This window comes from Triticum aestivum, chromosome 7A, assembly GCF_018294505.1.
Source record: "Triticum aestivum cultivar Chinese Spring chromosome 7A, IWGSC CS RefSeq v2.1, whole genome shotgun sequence".
NCBI classification, from domain to species: Eukaryota; Viridiplantae; Streptophyta; class Magnoliopsida; order Poales; family Poaceae; genus Triticum; species Triticum aestivum.
The window spans coordinates 598476613-598495957 of NC_057812.1; the positions used below are offsets into that span (position 1 = coordinate 598476613).

General features: G+C 49.3%; 1 pseudogene; it reads left to right on the plus strand.

Moving 5' to 3' along the window:
• The window catches only part of LOC123148526 (uncharacterized), a 33648-nt pseudogene extending 14635 nt beyond the window's left edge, over window positions 1–19013 (plus strand).
• The last annotated feature ends 332 nt before the right edge of the window (window positions 19014–19345 follow it).

Here is a 19345-nt window from a genome sequence, read left to right on the forward strand (position 1 = left end):
GCATGTCTTCTAGAATCTGATTGACGCGTTCCACTTGACCACTCGACTGAGGGTGGAAAGCGGTGCTAAAGGAGAGACGAGTCCCCATAGCATTTTGGAAACTTTCCCAAAATCGAGAGGTGAAAAGACTTCCTCGATCCGAGTTAATTTCCAAAGGAACACCATGGAGGGACACTATTCGGGAGATGTACAAATCTGCCAGCTGACTAGCGGTTATACTCTCACGAACAGGTAAGAAATGGGCTACTTTGGAAAGACGATCGACCACGACGAAAATAGCATTATTCCCTCTCTTGGTCCTGGGAAAACCGGTAATGAAATCCATACCAATTTTATCCCATTTCCATTCAGGAATAGCTAAGGGTTGAAGGGTGCCAGCAGGCCGTTGGTGCTCTGCTTTTACACGACGACAGGACGTCGCAATTTGCAATATACTGAGCAATTTCTCTCTTCATCCTAGTCCACCAGAACCTCTGGCGTAGGTCCTGATACATCTTAGTACTACCGGGATGAATGGTGAGAGGAGATTCATGAGCTTCCTTAAGGATTAATCGCCTTAGGTTGCGCACTTTGGGAACCACTAGTCGATTCCCGAAGTATACGACTCCTTGATCATTAATGGAGAAACAATCCGCAGTTCCTTTCTGAATGTTCCTCTTGATGCGGGAGATTCCCGGATCTACCTTCTGTGCTTTGATAATTTGATCCGTAAGGGTAGGTTTTGCCACCAAGGTGGAAAGAAAACCTTGAGGTACAATGTGAAGGTTAAGCTTCCGAAATTCCTCATGGAGAAGCGGTTGACTTTGTTGTAACATCAGGTTGTTACAATAAGATTTACGACTTAGCGCATCAGCCATGACGTTGGCTTTCCCTGGGGTGTAGGTTATTCCTAAGTCGAAGTCTGTGATCAATTCAACCCAACGTCTCTGCCTGAGATTCAAATCCGGTTGGGTGAAAATGTACTTCAGACTTTGGTGATCAGTGAATATTTCGCAACGATTACCGAGGAGGTAATGTCGCCAGGTCTTAAGTGCATAGACTACGGCTGCAAGCTCTAGATCATGAGTAGGATAATTCTCCTCATGTGGGTGCAATTGCCGTGAAGCGTAAGCAATTACGTGTCGATCTTGCATAAGAATGCAACCTAGTCCTTGTCGCGAGGCGTCGCAGTAGATAACAAAGTCCTTGGAGAAGTCTGGCGGTACCAGCACGGGAGCAGAGGTCAGGCGTCTTTTCAGTTCCTGAAAGCTGTGCTCACATTGTGGAGTCCATTCGAACTTTTTATCTTTCTTGAGGAGTTCGGTTAGAGGTTTAGCAACTTTGGAGAAGTTCTCGACAAAGCGACGGCAATAGCTCGCTAAGCCCAGAAAACTCCGAACTTGCTTGACCGATTCAGGTGGAGTCCAATTAAGGACGGCTTGAACTCGCTCAGGGTTAACAGCAATACCTTTACCAGATATTACATGACCCAGATAGGTCACTTCTGACAACCAGAATTCACATTTCGAAAATTTGGCATAAAGGCGATGCTCTCGAAGTTTCTTCAACACTAGCCTTAAATGTTCGGCATGTTCTTCCTCGTTCTTGGAGTAGATGAGTATATCATCGAGATAAACTACGACGAATTTATCCAAATACTCCATGAAGATTGAGTTCATTAACCGAGAAAAGGTGGCTGGAGCGTTGGTTAAACCGAAGGACATGACGGTGTACTCGTATTGGCCATAACGAGTAACAAAGGCCGTTTTAGGAATGTCCCCGTTTCTGATTTTTATTTGATGGTAGCCCAACCTCAAATCCATCTTGGAGAAGACTGAGGATCCAGCGAGCTGATCGTACAGGTCGTTGATCCTGGGAAGTGGATATTTGTTCTTGATTGTGACCAAATTGACAGGTCGGTAATCTACAACCATCCGGTCCGTACCATCCTTCTTCTTAACGAACAGGACGGGGCAAGCCCACGGAGATGAACTAGGGCGGATGAAACCCTTTTTCAAGGACTCATCGAGTTGTTTCTTAAGCTCGGCTAGTTCTAGTGGTGCCATCTTATAGGGTCTTCTAGCAATCGGAACGGTTCCTGGAATGAGATCTATTACGAACTCAACATCCCTGTCAGGTGGAACACCTGGCAATTCCTCTGGAAAGACATCCGGGAAGTCACAGACTACCGGCACGTCCTCAAGGTCTGGCAAAGGGCTGGCGTTAAGAGAATATAATTGTCGCTTGGCTATTCGGGTCAAGACATTGACTATCTTCCCCGAAGGATGGGTGAGTTGAACAGTCCTAGAGAAGCAATCAATTTTGGCTTGATGAGCTGACATCCAGTCCATACCCAAAATGATATTAATATCTGAAGATTTAAGGGCTATCAAAGATGCGAGAAAAACAAGTCTGTCGACTTGGATTTCATTTCCATGGCTTACTCTAGAAGTTTGCCATTTGGATCCCGGAGTTTGGATTACCATAGAGGTTGGCATATCACCGAATGCGACGTTATGCAAGCGAGCATAGTTTTCAGATATAAAAGAATGAGAGGCTCCTGTATCGAAAAGAACAGATGCCGGGTGGCAATTAACAAGAAGCGTACCGAGAACGACGTTGGGATCCTCTTGAGCTTCTTCGGCAGAGATACAGTTGACATGGCCACGTGAAGCGGCGACCGGCTTAGCGTGGAATATTTTTCCTGTCGGCTTGCCACGGCCAACAGCTTTAGCAGATTGGTTGGGGTTGGTCTGGGGACACTCACGCATATAGTGACCAGATTCCCCACATTTGAAACAAGTCACGGAACTGGTACGTGGAGGAGCATTATTGGTTGGACCCCCATAGGGCTTGGCCGGTGCAGACTGTTGAACGGGGCGAGGCGCCTGGTAAGATGGCCTCGGTGTGAACCTGGGTGGCAGGGCGGTGTTGGGCACCCACACGCGGCGCTTCTGAGGACCAGCACCGGATGAGGAACCCATGTCACGGCCATGCTTGCGTGTTGCGTCATAGTCAGTCTGACCAGTTTCAGCACTGATGGCTTTGTTGACAAGTTTCTGAAAAGATGTGCACTCATGCAGACGGAGGTCGCGGCGAAGCTCAGGACTAAGTCCCTTACGGAACCTTGCTTGCTTCTTGGCGTCAGTAGACACTTCCTCAGTTGCATATCGGGCGAGATTACCAAACTCCCTGCTATAGGCATCCACAGAAAGTCGGCCTTGGGTGAAACTGCAAAATTCTTCACGTTTACGGTCCATGAGACCCTCCGGAATGTGATGTTCACGGAAAGCCTCGCTGAACTCAGCCCAAGTAGTGACATGGCCCGCTGGGCGCATAGCTCCATAATTCTCCCACCATAGACTGGCGGGGCCTTCAAGATGATATGCAGCAAAGGTGACCTTGTCAGCCTCCGCTACCAGCGCGGAACGCAGTTTGTGAGAGATACTGCGAAGCCAGTCATCAGCGTCGAGAGGCTCGACGGAGTGGTGGAACGTGGGTGGATGCAATTTGATAAAATCACTGAGTGACACCACGTTAGCCCTCTGATGGTGTGCTGTATTCTGTTCAATACGCTCCAACAAACGGTTGGTCTCCCGCTTGTTTCTCTCAGCTTCCATCATAACCTCGGCTAGTGAAGGAGGATGAGGCAGATTTGCATCCCTGACTTCACTGCCTTCGGCCTGCTCTTGAGAAGCAGGGTTAGCGCGCGTGTTGACCATCCTAGGTAAACAAGACAATGATTTAGTCAGGATGATAAAATTCCAACATGGGATACAAAATGTAAGGAATAACTCGGAATGCAAGATGATCATCCGTATGACATGGTAGATACAGAAACTGCTTCTTTTATTCCATCGTCATACACACCATACAGGGTTTAGTACAAGACCAAACAAAGTACTATTACGGTGAAAAGAGGATTACATCTCATCGGAGGCATTCCAAGCTCCTATACATTATTTTTCTACTCCTCCGGAAAGAGTACAAACTAGGTCATATCCCACGAGTCACGCGGGACGATAGAAGACACAGCTAGTGCGAACTAGTGATACTACCACTAACTCAGACCGATCCGTAGTAGTCCTCGTAGAAGTCGCCTCCATAGCCTGGAAGTTCAACATGATCATCCGGAAACAGACGGTCTCGCGGAGCTTGTGGACCATAGGGGCTAGGATGAGGCCTTGGACCAACAAACGGTGGCCTACGGGGACCGCGAGGTGGGGTGATGCCTCCTACATCACGCCAAACCATCACGTCCGGCAGAGCAGATCTCACAGGATAGAGATCGCGCATATCTGAATATCCAGCTTGCACCGCCGGTGCGAACCGAGTCAAAGTAGCCCAGTGGTCAGCACGGGTATTGAAGAGCTCTAACCTTAAGGCCCGATTTTCACGGTCCTTATCCTCGAGCATCTCAGCAGTGGTGCGAGTCCGTGAATCCTCCTGAGTGGGGTCAGCATAGATAGCCTGGAGATACCCTTGTGCTCCCGGAAGTGATCCTGGCATATACCGGAAGTCAGAGTCCCGAAATAAACCAGATCTGACTCGCATAATGGTCATCATAGAGTAGGCGGCGTCCTGCACAGCCATCTCAATAGTAACCCCGAGTCCATAGGAGCAGTGAAGAGGCTCGGTGGATCCAGGATAAGATGGAAATATCCTGACAGTGCAGAGATACTGGCTTTGATTGAAGTCCCGGAATTGCTCTTCGACCGTGTACTCAGGATACCAGCGATATCCAGCCTCAGTCATTACCCTGACCAACTTAGCAGTATGGCCGGGTACATCTAGGCATCGAGTCAGGCGAACCACTTGATTGAGGTCGCGAGTGGCCATCTGAAAGCATAATCATAATGCAAAGGCATTAGAATTTCTAGCAAAATTTCGGCAGCATAACAGCTGTGAATGCTCAAAAAGGATTTTGAGACATTTGACAAAGGATTTCGTACATACTCAACATCATCATGTCAAAGTTCTGAAACCATTCTGGCAACATAATGTGGTAGTAGAACTGAACTAGGCTTGTAACCATCAAACTTATAAGGTACTATTGATTTGTAACACGTGATCCTGATAGAGAGAGTAGATCCTAATTTCTTATCCCCGGTGGAAGAATGGACTGACTCAGATCAGAAAGTCATAAGGTATAAGGAGTAAAAGAGCCTTACGTGCCAACCCACAAACAATTCCCCTACATATAACTAAAGAATTTCTAGACTCAACATCGACCAGTTTGGCTTGGAGAACCTACAGGCAGTCCGACTCTGATGCCAACGCTGTCATGACCCCGACTCGATGTCACACCGATCTAGCTGGTAACACCTCATATCACTTTGCGGCCTCACGCACGGTATCCCCACGGGTGTCGTCTTACCTGTTCCCGAGACCGTTTGCGCCTTTTGGCTCACGTATATGACAGTGTCGCTAGCATCCATATGATAAAGAGCCCGGCTGACATGACTAGTCGTAAACCCAAAGTGGCACAGACTTACAGGGACAGGCATCCATGACCCAGCTTCGAACGTGTCGGTCATCAGCAAGTGGGTCCGGGCTGTAGCACTGGGCTAGCAGGACTCCGGTAAACCGGGCTGTAGCGGGCTAACAGGACTCCGGTACTCAAAGCGTGACATTTCCCCGGAGGGACAGACACAGGAACGAAGAAGGACACATGCCGGCCAGCCTAAGTGTTCCAGAGCAGTAGCAAGCTACCATGGCTCAGCGGTAACACTAGGAGACATTTCCCGGTAAGAGAGGCTACTAAAGATAAACAACTAGATAGTCAGATCCCACACATACCAAGCATTTCAATCAAACACACAATATGCTCGATATGTGTAAATACAACGAAGCAACACAACATGACTCTATGACACAAGTACTTTATTTAAGGCTCAGGGAGCCATACATAACATACACAAAGGTACGGGTCGCACGACCCCACATACAAGTCATACAGTCATACAAACCAGCAGCGGAAGTAACTTGTCTGAGTACAGACAACTAGTAAAATAAAAGAGGCTTGGAAAGCCTAGCTATACTATGTGGTCCTTCACAAGCTCAGGGTCACCACCTGGGTCTTTAGCCTACTCGTTGATGTCAACGTCTACATAGAACCCATCAGAAGGGGTTGCAGCGTCTTCTGTAAAAATGTAGATTATAGCAACATGAGTACAAAGGTACTCAGCAAGACTTACATCAGATCCTACATACATGCATAGTATCAAGAAGGGTTGGTGGAGTTATTGCAGCAAGCCAGCTTTGACTCTTGGCTAGGCTAACCTATGATACTCCAACTTGAAATGGTTTTGCGCACACGAGTCCACTACTCACCACTTCAATACACTACCGAGGATCCACCTCCGTCTTCCTACAGAAGAGCCATCCTCGGCACTCACACTTATCTTGAGGCTTTTAGTAGTTTCCATTTACTTGTCTATGAACTGTATAGGCAACCAAGTAGTCCTTTACCGCGGACGCGGCTATTCGAATAGATCATGTTAACCCTGCAGGGGTGTACTTCTTCATACACGCTCTCAGTGCTTAAGGTCGGCTTCAATGAAACAACCCACCATGTACTCCTACATGGCCTCTCATCGATACCTTTACCAAATCGTGTTCACCACACCACTCTCATTACCGACATAATCATTTCACTCTAGCCCATCACCCAGATGGACCAGACCTGACACGACTCTAAGCATAGCAGGCATAGCAAGGTAGGAACAACACATACATAGGGCTCAATCAACTCCTACACATGCTAGTGGGTTTCATCTAGTTACTGTGGCAATGACAGGTCATGCAGAGGAAATGGGTTCAACTACCGTAGCACACAGCAGTTTGAATCGCGTTGTCCTAATGCAGTAAAAGAGAGCAGGAGCGAGAACATGGGATTGTATCGATATGATCAAATGGTTGGTTGCTTGCCTGATGGTACGATGCACTGATATGGTTCTTCGTTAGGGTAATCACGGTACTCCTCGGGGGCAGAACCTGTCGCAAAGGACACCGATACACAACCATCACCAAACAATATGCAACAATATGATGCATGCATGAAACATAGCAATATGAGTGTGTTGGGCTAATGCAACTAAAATCAGAGGGGTTTGAACAAATTTGAATCAAGGATTCAAATTTCAAATTCAAATATGGCCTTTTAAAGTGCTTTTCCTTGTTCTGCTTAAAACATCAATTTAACTTGTTTGCTCATGCATGAAAATAGTACAGATGGATAGATTGGATTTTTCTGATCATTTTTCATATATAATTTGTCCAATTTGGAGTTACAGAATAAAAGTTATGAATTTTTGAAGTTTAAATAATATTCTGGAATTTCCTGATTTAAATTAAATCCAGAAATTAATTACTACGTCAGCCTGACGTCAGTGTGACGTCAGCAGGTCAACGGAACAGGTCTGGGTCAAACCTGACAGTGGGTCCCGCATGTCAGGGTGATTATTTTAATTAAGATTTGATTAAAACTAATCCTGTATAATTAGCAGGGCTGGGCCCCACCTGTCATTGACTCAGGGGAGTCAACCAGGGCCCACCCGTGGTCAAAGTCAAAGCCGGTGACGCCGGCGTTTAGCCGCCGGCGAGCCAGACGCGGCGGCGGGAGTGGTTTTGGCCATTTCGGCCACCAAAGAGGCCGCGGAGACCACCGGAGTGGAGCTGAGGACAAACCGCAGCTCTTGGCGGAGTCCGTTGGGGTCGGGGTGGCCGGAGTTGGCGCCGGCGACGACTTTGGCGGCCACCGGGGTTCGGTCGAGGATGAACTTGGCGCTAGGGGGGTCGGTGAGGCTCGTGGAGTGGCTAGCTAGGTGCTGTGGGACTCGGTGAGTAAGATGGACACCATCTTGTGGCCGGAGTGTGGCCGGGAGCACGTCGGCGACGAGGTCCGCGACGGTGCGTGCGGGTGAGCTTGGTGCGCTCGCTGTGGTGCTCGAGAGAGAGAAAGAGAGGAAGGGGAAGTTAGCCCAGCTCACTGCGGTCTTGATGGAAAGGACGGCGTGGTCGGGGACGAGCTGCTGCGGCGGCGACGGCGAAGGGGATCTCCGGCGATGGCGGTTCGGGCGAGGTTGGTGCGGCGGCTTCGAGGCACGCGAGCGCTCGGGGCTCGGCTAGCTCGAAGGAGTAGAGGACGGCGGAGCTTCTGGACAGGGTGGCGCGGCGTGGAGACGACGGGGAGCACGGCTACGGCGGTGGTGCGGCGACGGTGGCGTCGGCCATGGCGTGGGAGCGCGAGGGAGAGGAACTGGGGGTGAATGGAGGTGTCCAGGAGGGTCGGGGCGCGACGTGGAGCTCGTCCAGGCCATCAGGGCGGCGAGAGGGGGAGGCCGGGCGGCGTGCAGCTGCGTGGCGAGCTGCGGTGCCGCCGCCGAGCACCTTGGCTGCCTGCCTGGCAAGCCAAGCAGCTCGCTGGAGCGGTGGCCGGGCTGGGCCGGCCAGGTGGGCTGGCTGGTGGGCCTGCGGTGGCGCCAGGTAAGTTTTCCCCTTTTTTTTCTGTTTTCTGATTTATTTAATATATATCTGCAACTTTGTTGAATTTAATAAAATACCTAGGCAACTTCAAAAATCACCAAACTATTCCTGGCCCATAGTTGGATTATTTCCAACATGAAACATTTTAGTTTGGAGATATTTGAGCATTTAAATATTTTATATTATTTTAAATGCCCAAATTCAAATATTTATGATTTAATTCAAAAACCCTAGGATGGCCTAGGAAAATGTGCACCACTTTTGGCAGAGGTTCTGAACCAAGACAAAAATGATGGGCATTTTAGAAGGGCATTTCAGGTTCATTGAAAAATTATTTTAGTAACCCTAGTTGGTTTCAGAGGGGACTGGGGGTTCTGTCATCCCCATTTCAAGTTTCTGATGAAAGAGTAAACATGATGCAACACTCTAATGCATGACTAGCTAGGGTGTGACAGCTGCACGCGATGGCTGGCCGGGGGAATGCGCCTCCGCCCGCGGCAAGCGGCGTGGCAGGTCGGGGAGGAGCTGCTCCGCCGGTTCAGGGGTCTGGCCGTGAAGCCCCTCCGATCGGGCTTCGGCCGCCTGCGCCGGTCGGGGGCGCTGCTGGGCGTGGTGGTGCGCCCCCGCCGCAGCACAACCGCAGTGCTCCGCCTCCTCCTTTACGGCAGCCGGGAGGCAACCAAGTCCCCTCGACCCAGGGAGCCCGGGTCTCGGCGACGTTGCCGACGACGGCGGGTCGGGGCGGACTAAGGCCTGTGGCGCCGGTTCACCGGGGTGAGCATCGGCCCCCCCTTCCGGTGGCCACTTCATCGGTGACTGCTGCGGTGGGTTCGACCGGGACCGGACCCGCGGCGCCGGGGATAGATGCGGCCGGCCGGGCGGGAGGATCAACCGAGTCTGGGAGTGTGCATCATGGTGGTCAGCAGCGGGCGTCACCGCATCATCTGGCCGTTCCGCATGCGCAAAACAGGATTGGGCAGACTCAGGCTCAGGGCGGGCAGGTTAACAATAGTGGGGGTAAAATTGCTCCTCCACGAGGCAAGTGGGGTGATGACGGTTATGACGCATATGGTGTCGGTCAACATCGAGGTTCTTCTTCCACGGGAGGAGGCCGTGGGTTTGCATGGCAGAGCGACGGGTCGGCTGAGAGACCGTTTCTAGGCCCAGCTGGAGGCTTTGTTGAGGGGGCGTCAGGCCCGGATCACAGACAGAGAGGAGGGTTTCGCGGATACCGTGGCCGTGGTGGAGGCCGAGGGAGGTTTCGCCGGCCGCCTCCACCCAGGGTGGCTGACACTGCCGATGCGGTAATGGATACGGACCATGTTGCCCCGGAGTTACCATCCCAGGCTATGGAGGTGGTTAATGCTCTTGCTGTTGTTGATGTTCCTGGGACTGCAAAAGACACCGAGGCGGCTGACCGGGCTGAGGTAGAGCGGGCATCCAAGTATGCTCGTAAAAAAGAGAGGATGCTCTGTTACCGGTGCGGTGAGAAAGGTCATTTCATTGCGGAATGTGTGGCCCAACTTTGTGACTCCTGTGGCAAGCCGGCTCATGCGTCGGGAGAGTGTCCTTTTTTGAGGGAGCAGACTCCAGCTCTTACAGTCTACGGCGTGTACTGTGCTGAGCTTATGTTTTTTGAGTCAACAGCTGCGAGGGAGATTCCAGTTGATGCTCAGAGTCTCACTACTGGTTTAGTGAAGGTCACCCAGGGAGATGTCTCACAGGCTCAGATTGTGCAGAGACTGCAGCAGCTGGCTCCGGGTGATTTTCAGTGGGACCTTGTTTCTATTGAGGAGAGAGTGTTCAGAGTTGAGTTCCCTTCAGTTGAGGACTTGCAGCGATTGCTGAGCTTTGGGATGTGTAAGGTGCCAGGCTCTACTGGTATTTTAGAGTTTCATGAATGGAAGAAAGTTGAGCCTAAGGGGAAGCCGCTTACTCAGCTGTGGCTGCGTTTTTCTGGAGCGCCTTCTGAGGCTATGGCTGATGTTCGTGTGGTGGCTAGTTTGGGGAGGTTGGTTGGTAAGACGGAGAAGGTTGACATGGCGTTCACTCGAGCACAGGGGGTGGCCAGACTGCGAGTCAGTATTTTGGACATAGAGTATGTTCCGGATGTCGTCAATTGGACATATAGGGGAGAGGTATTTCCCCTTGACATAGAGTTTGAGGATGCGGAACTGTTTGCTGTGGTGGCCGTGGGTACTGATGTGGACATGCACGAAGGGGGAGGGGATGCTGCTAGATCTGGGGGACCGACTGAGGAGGCTGGACAGGAGTCCAACGGTTCGGGACCTATAGCTCAGGAGCCTGGGAACGGAGCCGGAGTGGAGCCGTCTCACACTTCATCCACGCCTCATAACTCTTTGCGGTTTGGGTCCTTTCAGTCGTCGTCAGCCCCTCCTCGCCTGTGGAGTGATCGGGTTGACTCTGATGAGGCTGTTGAGCATTCGCTCCCGGTCTTGGACTTTGGACCGGCTCTTCGGCGTATGGATGGCGCTCGAGCGATGGTTGGGCGCGCGGTGGAGTCTCAGGGGTCGCCGGTGCTCCCAGGGCCGTCGGTGCCATCGAGCGGCCGGCAGGAGCTCGGCTTGGCTCTTTCTCCGAGGGGAGGGGTGTCGGGGCAGGCGGCCACGACTACCTCTCCTCCTACCTTGTCACAGGTGTCGACCCCTGTGGCGCCTGGGGTCGGTGTTGGTGATCCATCTCTGGGGCGGGTGGCCCTGGATGATTGCCTCTCGGGAGCTCTGCGGGTGGCGAGCCAGCCGGAGGCGATGGCCAGTGGGCTGGGGCGGGTGGCCCTGGATCCTCTTGTCTCGGCGGCGGCCGAGACGGCAGTGCTCTCGTCTGCAGGAGTGAGAGCTGGGGGGGAGGGACTAGGGCAGGCGGCTCTGGCGCATCTCCCTTCTGGCTTCTCCCCCGACCTTCGGAGGTCTCCCCCCATCCGGTCCCCTCCGACTGCCATTACTCGGGAGGAGGTAATTGCGTTCGGGGGGATCCCGGACCCGGCTTCTCAGGGGAGACGGATGAGCTCACGTATCCAGGACCTACCGGAGGTGGATGACATTCAGCAGCGGTGCGCTATGCGGGCGGCCAAGCTCCGGGATGTGGAGGCCACTACTGGTATGTCAGTTAATTTATCTAATTCCATTTTGCACTTTTCTAAGGACGAGATTATTAATAATGCCAACCAAGTAGGGGTATCGCTTGGGAATGATAATTCTGAAATTTCAAATTCTATTAATGATCTCTTAGACTTGGAAGCGGAACGAGCCTTAGAAACCATTAGAAACCTGGCGGCTGTAAGACCTATGAATGATGCGGAAATTGATGCATTGGGGGTACGGGTGCTTGACAATTTCTGTGCGGATCTTGTTCCTCCGTCTGCGGAGTCTGATGAAGAGGAAGTCGGTGTGGATGAAGTAGTAACTGCACAACCGGAGCCTGGTTATGAGGACCGGGTTGCGGGAAATAACACTCCTAAACGTAAGTGGAAGCGGAAGGTGTATCCCGCATCCGCGGTACGTAGGAGTGCTAGGATTCGTACTGCTAAAAAATTCCATGATGAGCTATGAAAGGAATCTTCTGGAATAGCAGAGGTCTTAAGGACTTGGCTAAACGTAGGTTTCTAGCGGAGGCATCTTTAGAGCACAGTTTGGACTTCATTGCGCTCTCTGAAACTGGTAGGGATAATTTTGCACCACAGTTTCTTAACACGTTGTCGGGAGGAGTGGAGTTCGACTGGCATTGTCTTCCTCCAAGAGGGAGGTCCGGTGGCATCTTGCTTGGTGTGAGATGTGACTCACTGGAAGTCCGGAGCGTTGTTATGGGTGACTTCGCGGTCAAATTTCGAGTCAGGTCTAAAGTTGATGGGTTTAACTGGGTTCTGGTGGCGGTCTATGGGGCCGCACAACCTGAGCTTAAACCGGAGTTTTTGGCAGACTTGGTTCGTATTTGCGGATCTGAACAACTTCCCATTTTGGTTGGGGGGGACTTCAACATCATTAGGAGGAGGGAGGAGAAGAATAATGATCACTTTGACGGCCGATGGTCTTTTATGTTTAATACCATCATTGAGAGCTTGGATCTGAGAGAGATCGAGCTTTCTGGTCGCCAATTCACCTGGGCTAACTCTTTACCCAATCCAACATATGAGAAGTTGGATCGGGTGCTAGCAAGTGCCGAATGGGAGCAGAAATTCCCTCTCGTCACGGTTCAGGCTCTCACGCGAGGGATTTCGGACCACACGCCTTTGTTCGTCGACTCCGGTGAACCAAGGCACGTGGGAAACAAAAATACCTTCTCTTTCGAAACGGCGTGGTTTGAACGAGAAGGTTTCCTGGATCTTGTAGCTAGGGAGTGGGCTACGGATACTGGGGGAAGATCGTCCGTCGAGCGATGGCAGAATAAGATCAGGCATTTGAGGAGCTTTCTACGGGGATGGGCCAAACACCTAAGTGGAGTTTATAAGATTGAAAAGGATAGACTCCTACATCTTATACGATCCTTAGATGTTAAAGCTGAATCTACAATTCTGCAGTCTGCTGAATTGTCTTGTAAGCTTGATGCGGAGAAGAGGTTGAAGGAACTTCTCCGTGAAGAAGAGCTGAAGTGGGCGCTCAGAGCAAAGGTTCGCAAAGTAATCCAAGGGGATGCGAACACTCAATTCTTTCATCTTATTGCAAATGGCAAACATAGAAAGAAAAGAATTTTTCAGCTAGAGCAAGATGAAGGCACAATTGTGGGTCACGATAATCTGAAGATCTACATCACCGATTATTATAAGCAGTTATTTGGACCGCCGGAGGATAGCGCGGTGTCCCTCGATGAGTCCAGGACTGAGGATATGCCTCAACTAACTGCTTCTGATAATGCTACCTTGATTGCACCGTTTACGGAAAAGGAAGTTTTCGATGCCATTACCCAGATGGAGAACAATAAGGCTCCTGGGCCGGATGGGTTTCCGGCGGAGTTTTATAAAAAATGTTGGCATATTATCAAGGGGGATCTTTTACCCATGTTTCATGACCTTTTTGCTGGACGGCTTCATCTATTTCACCTGAATTTTGGAACCATAACCTTGCTACCAAAGAAGACAGATGCTCTGAGGATTGAGCAGTTCCGGCCTATTTGTCTTTTGAATGTTAGTTTCAAAATTTTACCAAGGTTGGGACGAATAGACTCACACAGATTGCGCATTCTGTGGTGCAGCAATCCCAGACTGCTTTCATGCCAGATAGAAACATCCTAGAAGGGGTGGTGGTTTTGCATGAAACGCTCCATGAAATCCACTCAAAGAAACTCGATGGAGTCATTTTTAAAGTGGACTTTGAGAAAGCGTACGACAAAGTTAAGTGGCCTTTCCTGCAACAAGCTTTGCGTATGAAAGGGTTCGACGAGGGCTGGAGGAGCCAGATTGAATCGTTCACGCAGAAGGGTAGTGTTGGTATTAAAGTGAATGACGACATTGGTCATTATTTCCAGACACACAAGGGCTTGCGGCAAGGAGATCCGATGTCCCCTATTCTGTTCAACATAGTTGTGGATATGTTGGCTGTTCTGTTAGGTAGGGCCAAGGAGGCAGGCCAAGTTGGAGGCTTGGTGCCTCATTTAGTTGATGGAGGTATCTCCATCCTGCAGTACGCTGATGATACTATTATCTTCATGGAGCATGACTTGGTAAAAGCGAGAAATATGAAGCTGTTGCTTTGTTTGTTTGAGCAATTGAGTGGGCTCAAAATTAACTTCCATAAAAGCGAGTTATTCTGCTTTGGTAGAGCCAAAGAGGAACAAGAATCCTATAAACAACTGTTTGGGTGTGGTTTGGGGGAGCTGCCATTCACATACCTAGGAATTCCTATACATCACCGTAGGCTTACGAACAATGAATGGAAGTGTATTGAAGATCGATTTGAGAAAAAGCTAAGCTGTTGGAAGGGTAAGCTCATGTCATATGGAGGCCGGTTAATTCTTATTAATTCGGTGCTGACGAGCATGCCCATGTTCCTTCTGTCTTTCTTTGAAGTACCGGTTGGGATAAGGAAAAGACTGGACTTCTATCGATCGCGTTTCTTTTGGCAGGGAGATGAGCTAAAAAGAAAATACCGGTTAGCGAAGTGGGATATCATTTGTAGGCCTAAAGACCAAGGGGGTATGGGGATTGAAAATCTCGAGGTCAAGAACCGATGCCTTCTTAGCAAGTGGTTATGGAAGTTATCTTCAGGAACTGAAGCCACTTGGGCACAAATCCTTCGTAATAAGTATCTTCAAACCAAAACTTTGTCTCAGGTCACGGGTAGACCGACTGATTCACCCTTTTGGAAAGGGCTAATGAAAGTTAAGCTTTCATTCTTTCAGAGGGCAAAGCATGTTGTTGGAAACGGTGCCAGCACGAGATTCTGGGAGGATTGTTGGCTCGGTGATACGCCCCTTGCAATCCAGTATCCGGCGTTGTATCGTGTTGTACAAAGGCGCGATGCTATGGTTACAACAGTTTTTCGTTCCATTCCACTTAATATTCATTTTAGAAGATCGTTAGTGGGCAATCGTTGGGAACAGTGGCTGCATCTAGTTGGGAGACTCATGCAGGTCCAGCTTTCACAACAACCTGATAAACTGCGCTGGAACCTCACTAGGTCCGGGGAATTCACTGTTAAATCAATGTACGTTGCTGTTATTAATTCCAGCTCGATCCCGACCTCCAAGCATGTGTGGGATGTTAAAGTTCCTTTGAAGATTAAGGTGTTTATGTGGTTTCTCCATAAACAAGTTATCTTAACAAAGGATAATTTAACAAAGCGCAATTGGACAGGTCCTACTAGGTGTAGTTTCTGTGATCAGGGTGAAACCATTAAGCATCTATTCTTTGATTGCCCACTAGCTAGAATTCTTTGGACAACTGTTCATGTGGCTTTCAATATTACTCCACCAATTTCGGTGAACATGATGTTTGGAGCTTGGCTTAACAGGGTAGAGCCCGGGTTAGCTAAGCATATTCGCGTGGGGGTGTGCGCCTTAGTGTGGGCGCTTTGGAATTGCAGAAATGATCTTGTTTTTAACAGAACAACAAACACTCATGTTTTGCAGGTTATCTTCAGAGCCACGGCACTTATCCGTTCCTGGTCGCTACTCACTCCGACGGAGGCCAGGGAGCGTTTGGTTACTGGTGCTATCCGATGGGAGACGGTAGCACGGGATATCTTCAGCCGGTTTGGATGGCGGTCATGTAATAGGATAGGCAATTAGTTTACCTGTCTTTTGTTCAGCCAACCGGTTGTGGTTTATCCTTTGTTGGGCTAGCTTATGTATCTAGCCTTTGGGCTCTGTGTGAGCCTTGTCGTTTTTTTTTTTAGTTTGCTACTACTGAGACTTCGAGACCTTGTGGATGTTTTATTTTTAATAAGATGGCCGTATGCATCGTGCTGATGCAGAGGCCGGGGATCCCCCCTTTTCAAAAAAAAAAACCATTATAGGGCTTTATTTGTTGAGCTATTGGCTCTGTTGATGCTTGTGAATGTTTAGCATTGGCCTGTGTTTTGAATGCATTGTAACCATCACAGGGCTTTATTTGTTGAACTATTAGCTCTGTTGATGCTTGTGAATGTTTAGCGTTGAAGCATAAGTAGTTTTGTAAGGTACAGTGATGATTGCATTTCTTGCTACCTGAGCCAACAGAACCATGCTAGGTTACTTCAAGAAAATTGTACAAGGAACATACAAACAAATTGATCATGCATTTGGTTAGAAAAACCAGTATTGCATGCATCATTATAAGTAAACACAATACCTTTTGATAACAAAATATATGCATGCTCGGTACTGCTTCCGTTGCCAGATGAAAACCTTGTGCTTCAATACAATCTTTGGTTTGATCACTTTTATCGCTACATATTGATGGAAATCTTAACTTGAGATACTTATCTCTTCTACTACTGCTAAACTGCAGGCTACAACCCATTTTACTGCTAGGGATTTGCTGTGTGCTATTATAACCTATAACTGCTCTCATGCTTTAGTTCCAATCATGTGAAAAGAATTGTGAGATAGGAGCATCACAAAGAAGTGGTGCTCATTCCCCTCAAAAAAAGAAAAGAAAAAGAAGTGGTGCTCATTTTCCTTGATCCTTTGAGGAGCATGAAAGCATTGCTGACATTGTAGAGCACATTGTTGTAACTTCTAATGACAATTGAAACGAGATGATATTTTGTGTTGAATGGTCATAAATATGAGTATATGACACATGCGTTGTTTTAGCCTTTATTTGTTCTCATTGTTGAGTCATGTATCTTTGTTGCTTATTCCTTAAGAAGAAACTGAAAGTTATAATGGTAATTTTATATGCTGAATTTAGAATACTATCCTGCCGAACAGCAGTGCATACTAGATCTCTTGGAGCCATTTTGTAACAAAAGTGAACTCTGGATTCCTGTCCAATTTTTGGCCGCTCAATAACTTACAGGTAGTTCAAATTTATAATTTGACTGCTCAATAACTTACATCTACAGTGACACCGAGTTAAATGTATAATTTGCTGCTCAGTAACTTACAGGCAGTTCAAATTTATAATGAGACTGCTGAAAATTGTGTAGGTACATGGACTCTATGGAGGATGTGATCAAGAAGATATACACAGAGATGGAGTTTGATCTGTTTGACGAAGATGACTTGCCATGTTCAGACTCTCTACCTAGCAGCAGCAACCAGGATGAGGGCAAGGGCAACAAGAGCCGGAGCAGCCAGAGGAACTGCGCCAGCAGCTCAAGCGCTCCCACGCTTCACACGAGGAGCAGACACCAGGACAGGCACGAGGAGCAGCTGGCGCGAGCGAGTGAGCGGCGGAACAGGGAGCGCAGGCTCTCCTCCTTCACCAGCTGGGTGCCGGACCTGCGCCGCGTGTGGGCGCTCAAGCACCCCGGGAAGGAGCCTCCCCTGGCGGTTGCGGTGCCTCGGTCCAGGCAGCATTCGAAGCGGAGGAAGCGGCGTGCGGCGTGCACCGACATGGTCTGCGAGACGCCCATGACGGTCGCGAAGAAGCAGCAGCCGGAGCAGGCCGGGTCGGGGTCTGACGAGATGATGTCGATCGGGTCCGTGTCAAAGACCTTGTTCGACGACGACACGGAGGTGAGCAGCTCCAGCAGCGTGTGAACGAAAGTGTACTCTAACGAGCATATTGGCCGCGCGGTTGCACAGTTACGATTTTCTTCAGAAGCTTGGAGGGTTTCTGAGCTCCAGGGAAGGAATTTCTCATCAGTATGGAAGTGTCCTGATTGTGGTGGTGGGCCGGGCTGATTACTCATTCATTCCGTTGTTGAACTTCGGCATCTGTTTCAGCTGTATGTCCTGTCACCCCTCAAAAAAGAAAACTGTATGTCCTGTCTTCTTCTACGGTGATGACACTTCTTTTCGGCTGACTACCTTCTGCTAGCGGGACAAAGTGGGCTCGACTGTATGTTTTTTTAGTCTAAACACACTTTTATTAATCAGTAAACATAGGGATACAATGAACGTCTTTAGGTGTGAGCAGCCCAATATGGCGACCAAAATCCAGTCTAGCGAGACTATGTGCCTAGATGAAGGAACGCTTGTCGAATTGTTCCGCCGTGTCATGATCTCCTTCACTGTGCTCGCATGAGAGCAAGTACAATAGAGTCTAGTCAGCCGGCTGCAAGCCACTCCACGTCAGAAAAATCCTACCTGGAGGGAAGAGAAGGGAGGAAAGAGAAGGGAGCAGGCGCTCCGTCAGTCGCCCGGCTACAACGCCAAAACCAAAGAACAGCCGCCCGCTTGCAGCCTGAGGCGGGCGCCAGAGCTGGCGATTCCGATCCGGTGCGCCTCCCGCGCTTCTTCCTCTCCCTGCGCGCCAATTCTTCCCATGCCTAGCCCCAAATCGCTTCCTGCACGCCACAAATCGAAGCCTCAAAGCCTCCAAATCACCCATAAATCAGCCCATCCCCAACCCTAAACCACCGGCGGCGTCAAATCAAGCAAGCAGGTGGGCGTCGACGCCACATCTTGTCCAGCCGGCGCCTCAACCCGTCTCACCGGCGACGCCTCGTCTCATCCCGCCGGCGCCGCAGCCCGTCCTGCGACGGCCTCATCCCGCTGGCGGCCTCCTTTGCACGGGACATGTTTGCTCACGAGGCTGCAGCAACGAGTGTAGCAGGTACTTCGGGTCAAGGCCGTTGCTGGGCGCCGCCTGCTACATCTGCTTGGCTACACGACTGAGAATATTGACGACTCCGATCCGCAAGCATGGTATGCATCTAGGTTAACATAGTTAATCAGAATCTGATGCTTGTAGCTACACTCGTGTCCCTACTTATCTCAACTCTGAAAAATCAGATGCTTTTGAGGCGTCTTTTCTCTGTACGGTGTGGAGCTGCTGTGCTTTGTATCATATATGCTCCATATATGACATTTTTTTAACCCTGAATTTGTATCATATATGGCTCCATATGTGACATGCTCTGTAATCTGTATGATGTGAAGCTGCTGTGCTTTGTTTCATATATGGCTCCATATATGCCATGCTTTTTTAGGCTGAATTTCTATCATATATGGCTCCATATATGCCATGCTCTTTTAGGCTGAATCTGTATCATATATGGCTCCATATATGACATGCTCTATATATCTGATGCTTGTAGCTACACTAGTGCCCCTACTTATCTCAACTCTGCTCTTTTAGGCTGCATTGTCCTTTCCTCTGTCATGGCTGCATGTTCATCTGAAACTTCCAATTTAGATGTGGTATGAGTTGATCATCTAGTATACTCCTACTTGACACTAGGAGGCTGATTGAAATGGCCACAAAGTTGTTGTTTATATTGGATCACAACAGGTGATATACACATGCAGTATTAAATGTCTAAGTAATTATTAGGGC